We start from the raw sequence: 18878 nt of genomic DNA, 5'->3' as shown, positions 1-18878 counted from the left end.
ATTTGTAAAATGTTATAGAGTTTTATTTGCATGTTGCAAATGATGAAGAAACTTCTAAATCTCTCATCAGCCAAGTAAATTAGTAATACTTTGCTATGACATAAGGAAAAACATGATTGTAGATTTTTATAGTGTTTGCTAAGAAGTCCTTACACATGGAGAAATCATTAACACTTCCTATTATGAGTTAAAAAATATGTGTTGGTCTTAATTTATCAACCAATAACCTAGATTTTGGTGATGTAGGAGGTAGAATTCAATAGGATTTATTATTGGTTTGACAAAATCATGTGAATGCCTAGTGCAGAAAACGATTGTGACTGAGAGACAGCACATATGATGGTCAAAATCCAAGCTGTTTCTAACTTCTGCAAAGAAAACGAAGAGTGATGAATTAACTATCTGAAACATGAACCAGAACAGGGGATCTTAAGCAATGCCTATAACTCCTTTAAGGTCAAAAGGATACAAGAAAATAGAAAAGTGTGTCAGTGGATATAATAAAACTAGAAGCCCGGTGCACGAAATTCATGCAAGGGCCTTGGCCCCAGCCCCTGCCTGCCACCACCGCAGCCTGGGGCCTCTGCCGCCTCTGCCGTGGCTCCTGCCCGCTGGGGCTTTGTCCAGAAGGAAGGATGTCCGGAAGGATGTCTGGTCTAATTAGCATGTTATGCTTTTATTATTATAGATTAAAGTGATGAAAAAGAACAAAATGGTGCAAAGACATAATAAGTTTAAATAACTAGTCTGAGATGATTCAGGAAATAGTTATAGACTTAGTTTAAATTAATTTTTGGGTTTACATCTGAAATCCAAACTAGAGGATATTTAAAGAGTTTCCAGACAGACAGATATATAGCTTGCTGTTACAGGAAAAATTCTGTGATGAGAAATATGTTCATTTTCCCCAAATCTTAAAATATCTTAGATATTGGACAGAAAGATGCATTGTGCAAGAGTAAATAATAGGCATAATACTTGTCCTATGAGAAAGTTACAGTCCAAGGAAGCAAAAGCTGTCAGTGATGCATATAAAAAAACTCATAAACATGAGAAAATGTTTAATGAGAATTATCTTTTCCAATAATATGATTCTTCACTCTTACACATAATGCTTACTCCCAGCATCAGTAATAAACTATGCATTCTGATTTGGTCTCCCAATTTTGATGGCAGGTTGGACCATCCACACTCACTTATCTTTGGGACTAGAAGTACAGATTTATAAGAAAGATAGCCCATTCTAGGAGAAATTATAATGATGTTAAGGTATTCATTATCCAAGGTATAATAACATAAGCCAAATTCTATGCTTTATTTGCCAAAAGAACTTCAGATGTACACTCCAGTATGTCTGCAGTAAAAGTAATGACAAGGTAATAAGTGAAAGAGCAAATATATTTCTTATACACTACATTTCCAGAAGGTTACCTGGATTGTCTGAGGAAGAGTATATAATATACACTTTATCTATAAACTGCTTACTGTGTCACTGTGGCTAAGGCAAGGTATCCATAGTTGACATTTGCCTGTGTAGCCAGGTAGAGAAAGAATAATAACAAAGTAATAAAATGGAAAAAAACATAATTCACTTTATGAAAATTCACTTTATGGTCAGCTCTGGGCAAGCCTCTATATTAACTTTAAGGTAGTACAAAGAGTGTCAGCTGTTTCCTTATCACCAAATAGTTTGCATGGTTGTATATTAGAAAAGTACATGTCCATTCTTACTGAAAAATTGCATACCCAACTGCGGACAAAGGGTAGCTTTGCTTATTCAGTGAATTTGTTGGATACACAGTTTTATAAATATAACTTCTCAAAAGCATTTAGGCATATGTGGAGTGCATGCTTTTAAGTTTAAAAGATTAGTCTTCAATAAAACCACAATAAAATGTAAAACAAATTATAATATTATTACAGTACCTTCTCAGACACTCATCACTTAACTAGAATGAGAGTAGATATCGTATGCTAACAAAAGATGCGAAAGCCTATATATTAGTGCTGTGCCTTTCTGTGAATAAAGCTATAGTAAAATGAGTTGCTGAGTACCTGTGAATTCAATTTTTTTTAAATATATTTTATTGACTTTTTACAGAGAGGAAAGGAGAGGGACAGAGAGCTAGAAACATCGACCAGCTGCCTCTTGCACACCCCTTACCGGGGATGTGCCCGCAACCAATGTACATGCCCTTGACTGGAATCAAACCTGGGACCTTTCAGTCGGCAGACCGACGCTCTATCCACTGAGCCAAACCGGTTTCGGCAAATTCAATTTTTTATGAATATAGAAACAAAGTACTACATCCAGTTCTGTGCGAACAATTTCTATGAGGATCTATTAGAAACTACAATGTCCCATAATTCATTTCCATAAATCATTTATAAAATTATACATAACCAGGCATTAGCTCCTAAATATATATCACTCCCAATTTCTTAGTGTTTAGTGAGCAAGTAGAAAATTTAACCTTGGTCAATTAAGCTCACCTCTAAATTGCTACATAAGCATGCTGGTGACAACTGTCAATTTAGAAGCAGTTTATAAGAACTGAAAGATGACAAGAAAATGCTGAGTTGATATGACAGTGGTGACAAAAATTTGCTAAGGCATGTATCCCTGAAGGAAATGTTTCTGCAGTACAACAGTTGGCCAGTAGTCAGGGAAAAACCATTCAAGCCAGAAATGTAAAAACCTTAACCTCTTCACTCCGAGAGACTAAAGGTTTAAAACAATACAAATTCACTTCCCCATATATTTAAAAGCAGAGCTTGATTTTCGAGCCTCATAGATGTTGGCAGAAGTGTTTGTATTATGCTTTTGGTTGGCAAGATAAACTAAAGCATTTAGAAAGAAAAACACTTAAATTTTCTGCTAAAAGTCTACAAAATCTATCAGACACGCTTTACTGCCAGGACTGTGTCATCATGCTATTGCTTGGAGAGAGATACATCATGCAGGTAATGAATGATTCACTGAGAACCACAAATGAAAGTCATACCTATTTTTACTTGCTGTCACAAAGCAGCTGAGGGCTGCTCTGTGTGATTCAGTGGGGCTTCTTTTGTCTCCAAGCACTTTGTTCCTGATGAAGCTACAATGTGGACCACCTTGGTGGGCAACAATTCTGAGCAGTAGGAAAGGAGGAGGGCAAAAATCTGAGACTGATGGTGATCTAGTCAACAATAAAGAGTGCCTGGCCCTAACGGGTTTAGCTCAGTGGATAGAGCATCTGTCTGCGGACTGAAAGGTCCCAAGTTCGATTCCGGTCAAGGGCATGTACCTTTGTTGTGGGCACATCCCCAGTAGAGGACGTGCAGGAGGCAGCTGATCGATGTTTCTAACTCTCTATCCCTCTCCCTTCCTCTCTGTAAAAACTCAATAAAATATATATAAAAAAAACAATAAAGAGTGCCTGAATTAAATGTTAGGAGGCTTTTGAAAATTTTATAATGTAGTCTTGATGGCTTTTAAGTTTTAATTTTTTACACTATAATATTACTGTTTTAGGTTCATTACATTTAAATCAAAAAAGGGGGGATAGTAGAAGAATATCATGTAAGGAAAAATATCCTGTAAGGAAATTACATATAGAAAATTAATACTTTAGAAAATTAATTGAAAGGCTAAAAGCAAGACATGAAAAACACACAAGGTGTCAAAACAAGCCAGAGGAAAATCATTTGGGCAAAAAATGAAATAGGATCCCATGTCAAATTTATAGAAAATATTCCTTTATTAACTTTTGGTCGAGAATATGTTTGTATATTTTCAGAAAACAACTCCGAGACCATGTGGATTCCAGCAACAGAGAGGAATCCACAGGACTACTCCAGCCATGAAGACAGAAGAGAAGCAGTCCAGAGATGGAAGACGCTGACGTCGCCTTGCCATACTAGCAGTTAGCAGCTGTGCATCACTGCAGGTTGCCCAGGACCAAACCAGAGAGAGTAGGACCTGCATTACCACCATTTGTCCACCATCCAGAACTGAAATGCCAGTGCTGACATGTACACATAAGGAACTGTGTGACATTGAAATTGGGTCTCAAAAGAACTGTTGGCCCAGAAAGAAACTCACTACAGACTGATTCATTTGCCTGTAAGCATAACCATTATTGCTTGTCTCATTTTAGGTTCTTATAAGTGTATTTCTAATAGCACATGATCTCACTCATCTAGGGGAAATAATGAACAACATAGACTGATGAACAAGAACAGACCCAGAAACAAGGAGGCATGGATCAGACTGTCGGGCCTCAGAGGGAGGGTAGGGAAGGGTGGGGGTAAAGGGGAGAGATCAACCAAAGGACTTGTGTGCATGCATATGAGCCTAACCAGCGGTTAAGGACACCAGGGGTGTGGGGGGAGGGGTGTGGGATGGGAATGGGGGGGATGAGGACAAATATGTGATACCTTAAAAAAAGAAATTAAAAAAAAAGAATGCCTGAAAAAATTCATTCAGAGTCTAATTTAATATAGGGTACAGAGCAAGAAAAAAAAATCCCTCTCTAATTAAATAAGTAAGAAACAGTGCATTTTCATAGTTGGGAAGGACATAGCTGTACTCATTACCAGCATGGTCTTTATTCTGTTTTAGTCCCTACTTGTTCCCTTTTTCTGCATTATTCTCAACCTATAAACTATATCAAAGTTTTCTTAAATAAATCACGGTATAAATTCCAAATAAATAAATCACTGACACTACTCTGTGTATTTGACAGAAATATATATCACACTGACTCACATTTGCAAACTCACATTCGCAACAAGCCTGTACCATCCCTTGGCATTTTTAGAAGCTGTATTGACTCACATCCCTGGAGCAATACTATTTCCTATGGTGAAAGGGTTATTACCCAGCAATGCCTTGACTGCTGAGTAAGATATTTGCACACAGTCTGGTGCAATTGTGTGCTTATTGTCTAGGCAGTCAGTGAAGTCAATTCAAAAATGTAATATATTTCTTATCACCAAAATGTGAAGAGATGAGTATGATAAGGAAAGAACTATATGGGAGAATATGTTTAACAAGGTCCCTATTCATATAATGCTGTTTTGCCAAGAAAAATGCATCATATTAACATAGTGCCTCTGAGGCAGACAGAAGCTGCACATGCATTTCATGACATTCCTTAATGCTTTGTTGCAACTAGAAAATTCCCCACAATAAAATAATAAGAGTAGTATTGCTCCATATACTTGGCACTTAAAGGAAATTAGGGCAGGACTAAAAGAGATTGAAGTTCCTATACATAAAATCCTAGGCAACTTAAATTAGAGAATCAACTGATAAAGTCAGAATTTTTTAAATGCCTGTCAAATGGTTGTTTTGCTGAGCTAAGTGGTAGGATTATCTAAATGCCCCATAGACAAGTTTTTATCCTTCACCTTCTTTTTCTTAGCAATGATTTTTGTGGAAATATATGTATTATGCACACTTTGATGCTAAGATACCTAAACAGCCAATTATTTCCAGAGATGGTATTTTCAATTTTTAACTAGTTGTTTTACTTTTGTAGACATGGCCTGGGGATCTTTCTAGCATACAAATAATTGTACTCTCATAGAATGTATACTTGAAACTTAATCAAATTATCAATTACTAAGCATTTATGAAGTGCATAAAAATAACAGCTATAGTTTATTGGCTACTTACTGTGTGCCATACTCTGTGCTATACAATTAACATGATTTATCTCATTGAATCTTCCATATGAGCCATTAAGCTATCCCATGGTACAGATAAACAGGTTCAGAGAAGAGCCATGTCCTGGAAGATCAGGAACAATGGTGAAGCATATCAAAATTAGAATTGAGATCAATGTCGGATCATGTGAAATCCAGCCCTCAGTGCTATAGAGACATTCAGAGAAGGGAAAGAATATGGAGATAAACACTCAGGAAAAGCTTGGAATTTGAGGAGAAACCTAAAGGGCAAAATAGTGAGAAGGGAGGAAAGTATTGTGAGCAAAGATGCCAAGGCAAATGGGTGACACTAATACAAAATTAATGGATTGGTTCAATTTTATAAGGCTGACAGAGGGTGTCTCATTCTAGCTTTTCATTTCCTTTTGTATATCATGCGTTTCTAAGATAAAAGTTCAACATTGAAATACAGGCACACACAATAGGGTAGTTTATAAATGTGATGTAGCTGTATCTCAAGAAAAGACAAATATTTGATATCTCCAAAGATATTCATTAAATACCTCACTTATGCTGAGAAAGTTTTTTTAAGCAAAATAAAATATTATATAGTATTTGTCCTTTTATCACCAAAGCTAAAAGCTCCTTAACTTTCTCAATTCTGACACTCTTTGCTAAATTCTGGGAAATCCTTGCCATAGGGTCATTCTGAAATAAGGCAGCAATTAATAATAAGCTGACATCTCTGAGGACAGTTACAGGTAACAGTAAAATGCCTACCCATCCCCAGCATGTATAATCTCTCTCAGTTACCAGTCATGCACTCATTCAGTTTAGCTGTGAAACATCAATGAGATCTTTTTTTTCCATTTTATTTTATTTATATTTTTTAATTTCTTTATTGATTAAGGTGTCACATATTTGTCCTCATCCCCCTATTCCCATCCCACACCCCTCCCCATGGATGCCCCTACCCCCTGTTGAACTTAACCATTGGTTAGGCTCATATGCATGCACACAAGACCTTTGGTTGATCTCTCCCCCCTCCCCCCACCCTCCCCTATCCTCCCTCTGAGGCCCGATAGTCTGATCGATGCCTCCTTGTTTCTGGTTCTGTTGTTGTTCATCAGTCTATGTTGTTCATCATTTCCCCTAGATGAGCGAAATCATGTGTCACTAGAGATATACTTATAAGAACTGAATGTGAGACGAGCAATAATAGTTATGCTGCCAGGCAAATGAATCAGTCTGTAGTGAGTTTCTTTCTGGACCAACAGTTCTTTTGAGACCCAATATCAATGTCCACCAGTTCCTTATGAGTACATGTCGGCACTGACCCCTCAGCTCTGGATGGTGGACAAATGGTGGTAATGCAGGACCGACTCCCTCTGGTTTGGTCTCGGCTGGACGCAGGGGTACAGCTTCACCCGGACCCAGGGGCATGTGGCCGCACCTGGACCCAGGGGGTGCGCAGCCTCACCCGGACCCAGGGGCGCGTGGCTTAACCCGGACCCAGGACCCAGTCTCACCCGGATCCAGGGGCACACGGCCTCACCCAGACCCGGGATCCTGTTTCACCCGGACCCAAGGGCGCGTGGCCTCACCCAGACCCAGGGGCACGTGGCCTCACCCGGACCCGGGATCCAGCTTCACCCAGACCCAGGGGCACGTGGCCTTACCCGGACCCAGGGGCGCGTGGCCTCACCAGGGCCCGGGACCCAGCCTCACCCGGATCCAGGGGTACTCGGCCTCACCCGGACCTGGGATCTAGCTTCCCCCGGACCCAGGGGCGTGTGGCCTCACCCGGACCCAGGGGCCTGTGACCTCTCCCAGACCCAGGGTTGCGTGGCCTCACCCAGATCCAGGGGCCCACGGCCTCACCCGGATCCGGGACCCAGCCTCACCTGGATCTAGGGGCACATGGCCTCGCCCAGACCCAGGATTCAGCACACGGCCTCACCCGGACCCGGGATCCAGCTTCACCCAGACCCAGGGGCGCGTGGCCACACCCGGACCCAGGGGCGCGTGGCCTCTCCCAGACCCAGGGTCGCGTGGCCTCGCCCAGATTCAGGGGCCCATGGCCTCACCCGGACCCGGGACCCAGCCTCACCCGGATCCAGGGGCACACGGCCTCGCCCAGACCCAGGGGCGCGTAGCCTCACCTGGACCCGGGGACCAGTGGCCTCTCCCAGACCCAGGGGCGCATGGCCTCACCCAGATCCAGGGGCCCAAGGCCTCACCCGGATCCGGGACCCAGCCTCACCCGGATCCAGGGGCACACGGCCTCGCCCAGACACAGGATTCAGCCTCACCCAGATCCAGGGGCACACGGCCTCACTCGGACCCGGGATCCAGCTTCACCCGGACCCAGGGGCGCGTGGCCTCACCCGGACCCAGGGGCGCGTGGCCTCTCCCAGACCCAGGGTCGCGTGGCCTCACCCAGATTCAGGGGCACACGGCCTCACCTGGACCCGGGATCTAGCTTCCCCTGGACCCAGGGGCCCGTGGCCTCTCCCAGACCCAGGGGCGCGTGGCCTCACCCGGATCCAGGGGCCCAAGGTCTCACCTGGATCCGGGACCCAGCCTCACCCGGATCCAGGGGCACACGGCCTCGCCCAGACCCAGGATTCAGCCTCACCCAGATCCAGGGGCACACGGCCTCGCCCGGACCCGGGATCTAGCTTCCCCTGGACTCAGGGGCACGTGGCCTCACTCGGACCCAGGGGCGCGTGGCCTCTCCCAGACCCAGGGGCGCGTGGCCTCACCCGGATCCAGGGGCCCAAGGTCTCACCTGGATCCGGGACCCAGCCTCACCCGGATCCAGGGGCCCATGGCCTCACCCGGACCCGGGATTCAGCTTCCCCCGGACCCAGGGGCGTGTGGCCTCACCCAGGCCCAGGGGCGCGTGGCCTCTCCCAGACCCTGGGGTGTGTGGCCTCACCCGGACCCAAGTGCGCGAGGCCTCACCCGGACCCGGGACACAGCCTCTCCCGGATCCAGGGGCATACGGCCTCACCCAGACCCAGGTGCGTGGCCTCTCCCAGACCCAGGGTTGCGTGGCCTCACCCAGGTCCAGGGTAGCACGGCCCCACCCGGACCCAGGTACCAGCCTCACCCGGACCTAGGGGCGCATAGCCTCACCCGGACCCAGGGGGCGGCCCCACCCGGGCCCGGGACCCAGCCTCACCCGGACCCATGGGCGTGCGGCCTTACCTGGATCCAGGGGCATGTGGCCTCACCCGGACCCGGGACCCAGCCTCACCCGGACCCAGGGGCGCGCGGCTTCACCCGGATCCGGGACCCAGCGGGGTTTCGTCTTTTTGATCCCAATTCCTGTTGGTCAATTCCCTCTCAGCAATTCCTTCGACCATTTTCTCAGAGCTCCAGGGCAGCCGCCGCAGAACTCGTTGGGCGGCGGGCTCAGCGAAGCTCCGGTGTGCCCGGTGCGTGGCGGCGGGCTGGTCCAGGGTGGCTGCGTCAGCCCTTGGGTCTGCAGCGGTGGCCGGTTGCCGAGCGTGCGCACCTGGCCGCTTCCAGGGCGTTGAGATTCTTGAAGGACTCGGAGGTCAGCAAGCACGGAGTCTCCCACCCCATGTCTCCCAGGGGCTCGTCTGTCCGTGCTCGGCAGCAAGTGGAGCCTTCCCCTCAGCCGGAGACCGCCGGGGGAACTGCGCCGAGCACGTTCCAGGCTGCCATTGTGTCGCCTGAGCCGTAGTTCTTAAAGTGTGATCTTTGGGTCACCGGCATCAGCATCATCCCGAGTACCCCTCTCTTTTATTCTAGTTGTAGAGCATCTTCTCAGCCAGCCCTCCGGTGGTTCTGGATGGTGTTTGCTCTGCTCTCCCGTTGTAGACTCAAAATTCTTGTGGTAGGCAACAATCAGGCTTCTGCCCTATGCCTCCATCTTGGTCCTTCTTTGTATAGTTAAGTCTTGATTGTTGTTGGTGTCACTGGGAGGAATTGTCCTCCAGGCCAATTGGCTGTGCGGACCCTCTGTGTCTATAAAGGAAGAGTTGCTGTGCGGGAGACACGTTTATGGGCCGGGTCTTGGTGCAGCAAGGCTTTGGCGCTCACTGAGTCTGCCTCTTGAATGTGTCCCTTATGCGAGTGGTTGAAATCTGGTGTCATCTCACACCGACCACTAGATGCCCTCGTTTCTGGGTCTCCAATGGAGTGTAGATCAGCTATTGCCTGAGGCCACTCAGCAGGAATTACAGCATCCCTTATATTCGTGACCTGTTTCGGTGTCTTCCCCTTTTGGCTGCCTCCCTATCGCTCAGCTTCCCCAATCTCCCTAGGTGGTTGCTCTTGATACCCCCCTTTGTGGGCTGAGTTCAAAGTCTTGGTGTTGTTAAGCCTTGATTGCTGTTGGTACACTGGGAGGATGTGACCTCCAGTCCCATTGGCTGTGAGGATCAGCTGTGTCTATGCCGGGAGACAGCCCCATTCAACTAGACTTGCAAAATTGTAAAAGCCTCTGTGCTCAGGTTGGATGAGGCGGAGTTACAGGGCGGAGCCTACAGCCTTGGCTTCCCGTCAGCCCCGCCCTATGAGGTTCCTGTGTCTCAGTGTCCCTCTGTACTCCCTGCAAACACCTCTGAGAGAAAAGCGCCCTGGAGTTTCGCCCGCTGCCAAACAGTCTAGTCTCTCCCCCAATGAATCTGGCTTCCCAGATTCTCGCCCGGAACTGGGTTTCCGTGTAGTCAGAACTGGGGCTCACTGCAGTCTGGCGCTTTTGTCTCCTTCCCACCAGGGCAATCCAGCGGCACAGTCAACAGACCATCCTCTGCGCACAATCCCGTGCGCGCCTCCAGTGCTCTGCCTTTCGCCGCTTCTCTGCAATTCTGCCTTACAGCCCAGTTTTCCCCAGTATGAGCCTGGCTTCCCCGGGTCTTTCCCAGAACTGGAGTTCAGTGCAGTTGGAACTGGGGTTCAGCACGGTCCAGAGCTTTTGTCTCCTTCCCGCTAGGGCAATCCAGCGGCACAGGCAACAGTCCCTCCTCTGCGCACATTCCCGTGCGTGGCTCTGGCGCAACTCCTCTGTGCCTCCGCCCCACAGCCCAGACTCCCCCAGCATGAGCCCAGCTTCCCAGGGTTTCGCCCGGAACTGGGGTTCAGTGCAGTGGGAGCCGGGGTTCAGCGCAATCTGGAGCTTTTATCTCCTTCCCACCAGAGAACGCCGGCCAGGCCATCAGCCGCCCCTTCCTCTCCAGCTCCGTCCTCCCCGCACGCGCGCGGGCTCGTGTCTCCGCCCGTGTCTCCATACCTCAGGCTTTTATGGCTTCTCTGATTTTCCTTTTGGTTTTCTCTTTCCTTCTAGTTGTGGGCATTTCAGTCAGCCAGCTTTCCTGTGGTTCTGGATGATGTCCGTTTTGACTTTTAGTTGTATTTTTGAAATTGTTGTGCCAGGCTGTAGGTTAGGTGTTTAACCTATGCCGCCATCTTCCATACTTTCCAATGAGATCTTTTTAATGTTTATTTTTTGTAATGAAAATTTTTGATATGAGGAAGTCTGATATTAGATCAATTATTATCCGAAAACACTCAAATCTATTCTAGAAACTGATAAGCACTATTGCTTTAATAAATTATAGATTTTGAAGCTGAAAAATCAATCTTCTTTAAATATAAATAAAGAAAAATTAGTTGAGTTTAATGTGCTTTAATCAATATACATTTTCAGCAATTTTCTATTAAATGCCACTGTAATACTTTAATATTTTTATTCATATTACTTATAGTCAGTTTTTAGTCATTTTCTTTCTACTTAGTCCTTAACTACAAGTTAAAAATAGTAAACCACTTTCATTTATCCTCTCTGCTGATTTCCAATAACAAACCAATAAATAACATACAAATGTATTAAGGAATTATTTTAAAACATTTTTTTCTGTATTCTGAAAATTTTCATTTGACTTTAAGGTAGGATGGATCTCTAACCTATGATTAGCCTATTCTACACTAATGGTTTTGAAACAACAATGCTGTATTCCATCCTCATGGTATAACTCCTATCTATACCATAAAACCTTCTCTGATTACCTCAGTCCATTTGAAATTCTGTTTCTATCATACTTATTGGTATCACCAGTGCAGTCCTTATTTCCATATTAATTCCTATTTAAGAGCTAGCTTGAAGGCAAAGATCAGGTCTTATTCTACTTTTGTGGCCCCCTCACATGGCATCTAGCAAGGTCGTAGATAGGCAGGCAGTGGGAAATTTGAGAGTGGGGCTAATGGGAATGTTGTGGGCTATGCTTTCTCAAAAGTGCTTTTCATATTTTTACTTAATTTTTTTTAAAAAAAATTCCACATGTGTGATTAACTCTGTGCTCAAAAATTATACTGGAAGAGACTGCAAGTTCTTAGTGTGGACACTATAATTAGCCATAGCAGGTTTTCTTATATTGGCTTTGTTTTTAAAATATAAACTAATTATCTCTCCCCTGCTTTCTTCAACTTATACAAGGTTGAAATCAAATAAACATTACAACTACCTAAAATAATAAAGCAACATCTGGTTTTTATATTGTGACTTCTATTTGGGAAGCTAAAAGTTAGTCCTAGATATATGCTTGTGTATCTTTTATTAGTATGCCCTCAAACTGTAGGTTAGTAAATGGCTAACTCAATTGGGCCTTTGCCAAGGAAAATACCTGTAGAAAGGCCAGAAGTTCCTAAAATTCTATATCTACTTTTCTAATGTGATTTGATTTTACATTTTAAAACAAGGAACATTTCCATATAGCTAGAATACCGTCAATAGAAATTGAGCTTTGCACTGGTGATAAAGTTGCACTGAGGAGTGAGGTTGCACTTGAACAATAGTATATGCATTGAAGTACAGTAACTATTATTAAGTGGGTGGTCAATGGCTGTAGTACTGATTCATATGGGGGGTATAAATCATATTCCTTTTGTATTAGCTATTAGAATTCTGTCAGGAATGGAGAACCCTATATACATGAGATTTTAGATACTGCAAAACACTTTTCCCCTCTAGGAAAGAAATCAGAATTATAGTGATAAATATAGCAAATTCTGACTTATAAACACTTTCTATATAATAAAGAGGTAATATACAAATAGACCATCATACCCTCACACAAAATGGCTGCCCACATGTGGTCACAAGATAGCTGCCCCCATGTGGTCACAAAATGGCTGCCACAAGATTGCCAGCAGGGGAGGTCAGTTGTGGGCGATCAAGCCAGCAGGGAAGGGCAGTTAGGGGCAACCAGGCCAGCAGGGGAGGGAAGTTGGGGGAGACCAGGACAGCAGAGGAGGGTAGTTTGGGGTGACCGGGCCTGCAGGGGAGGGCAGTTAGGGATGACCAGGCCGGCAGGGGAGGGCAGTTAGCGGGGAACAGGCCTGCAGGGCAGGGCATTTGGGGGAAACCAGGCCAGCAGGAGAGGGAGGGCAGTTGGGGGGGACCAGTCCTGCTGGGGAGGGCAACTGGGGGCGACCAGGACTGCAGGGGAGGACAATTGGGAGCTACCAGGCCTGCAGGGGAGGGCAGGTAGGGGTGATCGAGCCTGTAGGGGAGGGCAGCTGGGGGTGACCCAGCCTGCAGGGCAGGGCATTTGGGGGCAACCAGGCCTTCAGGGGAGGGCAGTTGGGGGTGACCAGGCCAGCAGGGGAGGGCAGTTGGGGGGGAACAGGCCTTCAGGGAAGGGCTATTGGGGGTGAACAGGCCAGCAGGGGAGGGAGGGCATTTGGGGGGGGGGGAATGGCCTGCTGGGGAGGGATGGCAGTTGGGGGTAACCAGGCCTGCAGGAGAGGTCAACTGGGAGTGACCAGGCCTGCAGAGGAGGGCTGTTGGGGGCAACCAGGATGGTAGGGGAGGGTGATTGTGGGGGCACCAGGCCTGCAGGGGAGGGCAGATGTGGGCAACCAGGCCTGCAGGGGAAGGAGGGCAGTTGGGGGGTACCAGGCATTCAGGGAAGGGCAGTTGGGGGTGACCAGGCTGGCAGGTGAGGGCAGTTGGGGGCAATTGGGCCATCAGGGGAGGAGTTAGGCGTCAATCAGGCTGGCAGGGGTGTAGTTAGCGGTTGATCAGGTTGGCAGGCAGAAGCGGTTAGGGGTAATCAGGCAGGTAGGCAGGTGAACAGTTGGGAGCCAGCAGTCCCAGATTGTGAGAGGGATGTCCCATTGCCGGTATAGGCCCAATCCCATAGGGATCCCAGATTGGAGAGGGTGCAAGCTTGGCTGAGGGACACCCCCACCCCCAGTGCACAAATTTTGTGCACCACACCTCTAGTATGATAGATAATTATGCATGGAGAGCCTATTAAACTAACCAGAAAGACTAGGGTATGTCAAGACTCAGTACTGTCCAAGCCCAGATCTGATTAAAAAAAAGTTTTTGAAGAATGCATAATGATTAAAAAGATTAAGAAATCCTAATTTCATAATAAAATCCCCAACATAATATGACCTTATCATGGGATGTGTATAAAATACATTATAAAGCATACATCAATAAACATCTTAATGAGTTTTTCCACCATATATCATGTTGGTAAAGAAAAGAGAAGTGTGATGATGATAGACATGCTTCAGCCTCATGAACATCTAAAACACTGATTTTTTCAGCAGAATCCTATAGCAATCAGGAAACATAGAGGCTAGAAATGATTAAAGGAGTGTCTCATTCACTTGTGAAATTGATGCATCACGTGTAAAATAAAAAACAAATAGTACTTTACCCAGTAAGACATGAAAAATGACTGGCACTTAAAAGTAGCAATTATAATTTCAGTGGAAGTGCTATAAAAATTGAAAATGTTTTATTAAAAAATAGAATATGTAATATTATAAAATACAGGGTTGCTTTCTGTTAAAACATGTAATATAAACTTAACTCTTAAGGTCAAAAGCTACTAAATAACACCAGAGTTTAGGCTACTAACAAACTGAAGAAACTTTTTCTCTGTTTTTTTTTGTTTGTTTGTTTGTTTGTTTTATGTTTATCTGCTTATATTTCCTTATATATTATAAACTCTTATTCAATTCAATTCATCCTAACTAATATTTATTGACAAATTACCTTAGCCACTATGTTGCACACTATAAACTGTTCAAAGATGAATACAATATGGTTTTGCCCTTGAAAAGCTTATAATCTAATGTGGGTTCTTGAGGTGGAGACAAAAAGAAAATCATAAAATTTTATAAATCAATACAAAACAGGATATGGGTGCCTTAAAATATGCAACATATTATGTGTGTGTAAATGAAAGGATGATTTCATATTACTGAGGGGACTAGAAAAGACTAGGTGTACAGAGTGGACTTTGGGATGGGCCTTTCCTTGAGGGATTTTAAAAAGCAAAAAAAGGGGGGAGGATTAGAAGAAGGACTTCATAGGCAGAGGGTACAGGACAAAAAATATATATACTTTGTTTTCCATGGAGAGCAGGTTCTGTTTAGGGAGATATTGGAAGAAAATGCTTGGGAAGATAAGGTGGGGTAATATCAGCCAGGGTTTATTAAAAATTAGAAAAATAACACTTTCAGAAAGTAAAATTTCAAATGACACAAAGATAACACTATAGAAAGTGAGTCTTCTACCCTATACCTATTATCCAAGAGTGAACATTTACTATTTTCAATAATTTCGGTGCATCCTTATAGATTTTCACATTTATATGCATATATATATATATATTCATGGATAGTCTTTTCTATTTCACAAATGGGGACATATTGTATGTACTATTCTGTATCCTGATGATATCTTGTAAATATTTTCCTGTCAGCTTATACATCTACATTATTCTTTTTATAGACTGTGTAACAACATTCTGTGGATACATAATATATTATTTGATCAGACTCCTCTACATGGAAATTTAGGTTGCTTCCAGTCTTTTGCATTTACAAATGCTGCTACAAAGAATACCCTTGAACATACATCCTGTGCACACATGTATATTTATAGCCTCAGCACAATTGAAACTTTTAGTTAGATTATTCTTTGGTGTAGGCTGTTGTTCTATACATTGTAGGGTGTTTAGCAATGTCACTGGTTCCTATCCACTAGATTCCACTAGCACTGCCCATTCCTGTTGTGACAATTACAAATGTCTCCAGAAGTTGTTAAATGCCCCTTGAGGGCAAATAGCCCCAGGTTGAGAAACACAATCTGCAGGACAAATTTCTAGCAATAGTTTTGCTTTCCTGTTACCCTGCTTAGTTGGCAACACATATGATCAAAATTAATATTTACCACTCACTTTAATCTGCATTTACTCATGAATGAAACTGAAGATTGCTTCTTATGTTTATAAACTTTTTTGTGTATTTCTCTGTAACTGAATTGCTTATCTCTTGTCTTTTGTATTGAATAGTAATCTTGTATTGATTCATAAGAATGCAGGTTATTAGCCTTTTATTTGTCACATGTGCTGCAAAATATTTTACCTACAATCATTTTATTTTTTTCTGTGTAGAATTTTAAAATTTATAGAGTGACATTTATTAATATTTGCCACAGATTTTTCTATAAAGTCTGCCCTTGTTATCTGTGGGAGATTGTTTCCAGGACCCCTGTGGATACTAAAATTCAGATACTCAGGTCCCAGTCCCTTATATAAAAATGAACAGTATTTGCATATAACCTATGCACATTCTCATGTATAATCTCTATATTACCTATAATACCTAATACTACAAGTTAATGATATGTAAATATTTGTTATACTGTATTGTTCGTAGAATAAGAAAAAAAATTGTAGATGTTCAGTACAGATGCAACCACAACAATCTTAGACTTAACTACATAGTACATATGAGCAACAGTGTACCATTTAAAAAACATTTCAACCTATGGTTGGTTGAAACTGTGTGAAAACCGTGTATACTGAGGGCTAGCTGTATTTTATTTCTTACACCTTTTTATATTTCAAGACCCCCTCCCCTTTTCATGGTTGGTGTTTATTTCTAATACTTTTATAATTTCACTTATTTTTTTAAAATATGTTTGTATTGATTCTACAGCAAGAGGAAGGGAGAGGGAGAGAAGGAAACATCGATGAGAGAGAGAAAAATCCACTGCTGCCTCCTGAATCCCTCTACTGGGGATCAAGCCCACAATCCAGGCATGTGCCCTGATCAGGAATCAGATTTGCGACCTCTTGGTGCATGGGAAGATACTTAAACAATTGAGCCATACTGGCCAGGGCTAATTTCACTTATTTTATATTTAAAGCTATGTTCTTCCTGGAATTAATTTTGATATAAAGAATGAGATAGGGAGTAATCTTTAATTTTTTCTCCTGAAATAATCAGTGTCAACATAATTTTCTATTTTAACATGGCTCTTTAATTATATGACAGTGTTTGGGTCTCTTTCTAAGATAAAATATCTATTTACTTGACATGTCTTCCTATCCTGGCACCTTAATTACTGTAATATATATTATCCTATATAATAAAAGCCTAATATGCAAATCGACCAAACTACTGAATGATCAGTGGAACAACCAGTTGCTATGATGCACACTGATCACCAGGGGCCTCCCGATCGCCCCGCTGGAGGCGACTGGCAGCAGTGGGGCAATTGGGGGTGGGGCCGGCCAGCGATTGCCCCGTCAGTTGCCTCCCATAGAGGGAGGTGACTGGCAGAAGTGGGCAACTGGCGGAAGCGATGAGTGGTGGGGAAGGTGAGCGGGCAGCGCCAGGCTGGCCAAGGTGGGTGCCAGTGGGGGCCCCCTGATCGCCCTGCTGGTCGCCCCACAGGTTGGCCCTGATAACTGGCCAGGCCTAGGGACCCTACCTGTGCATGAATTTTGTGCACTGGGCCTCTAGTATATTATTAAGTTAACCCTTCTTTAAAAAATATATATTTTTATTGATTTCAGAGAGGAAGGAAGAGGGAGAGAGAGATAGAAACAACAATGATGACAGAGAATCATTGATCAGCTGCCTCCTGCAAGCACACCCCCCGCCCCCGTAATCGAGCCCACAAACTGGGCATGTGCCCTTGACCGGAATCGAACATGGGACCTTTCATTTTGCAGGCTGACACTCTATCCACTGAGCCAAACTGGCTAGGGCTTAACCCTTTTTTATTATTCCTACTTTTCATAATTTTCCTAGCTATCCTCACATTTATTTTCATATTTTATGTGTATTTTTGAATGATTATGCCTAATTCTAGATTCCCTTGGTATTTCAGTTGGGATAACATTAAATTTTAACATCATTTCAATATTGTCTTCCTATCTAAATACAAGGTATCTCATCCTGGCTGGCATGTCTCAGTTGGATGGAGTGTCGTCCAGTACACCAAAAGTTGGCAGGTTCTATTCCTAGTCCAGGGCAGTGCTGGAGGCAACCCATCAATGTTTCTCTCTCTCTTTCTCTCCCTTCCTCTTTCTAGAATCATTTTTTTAAAAGAAAGAAATACAAGGTTATCTCTTTCTTTCTATTCATGTCTCTCAATAGAGTTTTAAATTTTATCTTCATATTGGCTCAATAAATTTCTTAATGATCAGAAGATATTAATTCTAGGTTTTGGCAGCTTTTATACAGAAAATCCATTATATATTATACATGTATTTATATATTATATGATTTTAATAATTTTCAGATAATACTCTTGGATCTTCCAGATATAAGAATCATATCATTTGCAAATGGGAATCATTATAAATATTTTTTAATTTTAAATATTTTAATTATTTTTTTCATTTAACTGCATTACCTGATACATCCAGAACCAAGTAAAATAATAGTGGTGATATTGTATAATTCCAAGATTAATGAGAATATTCTTACATTTTCATAATTAACTATGATGCTTATTTTTATTGTTATATTATGAATATAATTCATCATTTTATCAAGGAATTATTCTACTCTTCCACTCACTTTTTCTAGAGGTCTAAAAATGGACTGTAGTAGACTTGCTGTGAAGCACTGTATCAAATGTTTTAAAACTAAAAGGGTGTAAATCATTGTTTCTGAAAGTATCATTTCTAGACCAGCAGCTTCAGCATCACCTGGAAATTTGTTAGAAATACAAATTCTTGCTCCCCTCCCTCATCTGCTAGATCAGAAACTTTGAGGAGAAGCTCAATAATCTGTATTTTAACAAGCCCCCAGGTGCTCAGATACATTCTAAAATTGAAGAACCACTGACCTAGTGTAGGGGTCAATAGTTACAGCCATTGGGCCAAATCTGTTTCTGCCTTCTGTTTTTTATAAATAAAGTTTTTATT

The 18878-nt window shown here is 43.3% G+C and overlaps 1 protein-coding gene across 1 annotated transcript in view; it reads right to left on the bottom strand.

Moving 5' to 3' along the window:
• Window positions 1–18878, bottom strand: part of IL1RAPL2 (interleukin 1 receptor accessory protein like 2) — a gene marked incomplete at both ends in the record, with an annotated part of 1477463 nt that overhangs the window by 965607 nt on the left and 492978 nt on the right. The gene's annotated exons all lie outside the window — the stretch shown is intronic.

Source organism: Cnephaeus nilssonii (genome assembly GCF_951640355.1).
Source record: "Cnephaeus nilssonii genome assembly, chromosome: X".
Taxonomy (NCBI): domain Eukaryota; kingdom Metazoa; phylum Chordata; class Mammalia; order Chiroptera; family Vespertilionidae; genus Cnephaeus; species Cnephaeus nilssonii.
The sequence above is the reverse complement of the archived record's forward strand: the minus strand, read 5'-3'. Positions and strand labels throughout refer to the sequence as shown.